This window comes from Cariama cristata, unplaced genomic scaffold (genome assembly GCF_000690535.1).
Source record: "Cariama cristata isolate BGI_N322 unplaced genomic scaffold, ASM69053v1 scaffold3846, whole genome shotgun sequence".
Lineage (NCBI taxonomy): Eukaryota > Metazoa > Chordata > Aves > Cariamiformes > Cariamidae > Cariama > Cariama cristata.
In genome coordinates this window covers 1-242 of record NW_009622513.1, presented here as the reverse complement: position 1 = coordinate 242, position 242 = coordinate 1, and positions in this window count along the sequence as shown.

Below are 242 nucleotides of genomic sequence, written 5' to 3'. Positions count from 1 at the left end.
CCCCGTCATCCCCCCCCCCCCCCCCTGCCACAGCTCACGTGAAAGGAAACAGCTACTTCAGAAAACTCAAGTTATAAAGCCCCAAAGTATGAAAAATAGGACAATATATACACCACGGATAAAGCACTTATAGGGATCTGTTGTGTTTAAAACTTTACCGGTGCTTCAAGAGAGATATTTAAGAGAAACAAAGAAAGCGATGCGAAGGAAAAGGATTCAAGCGCACAGCTGGCCGCTAGGCC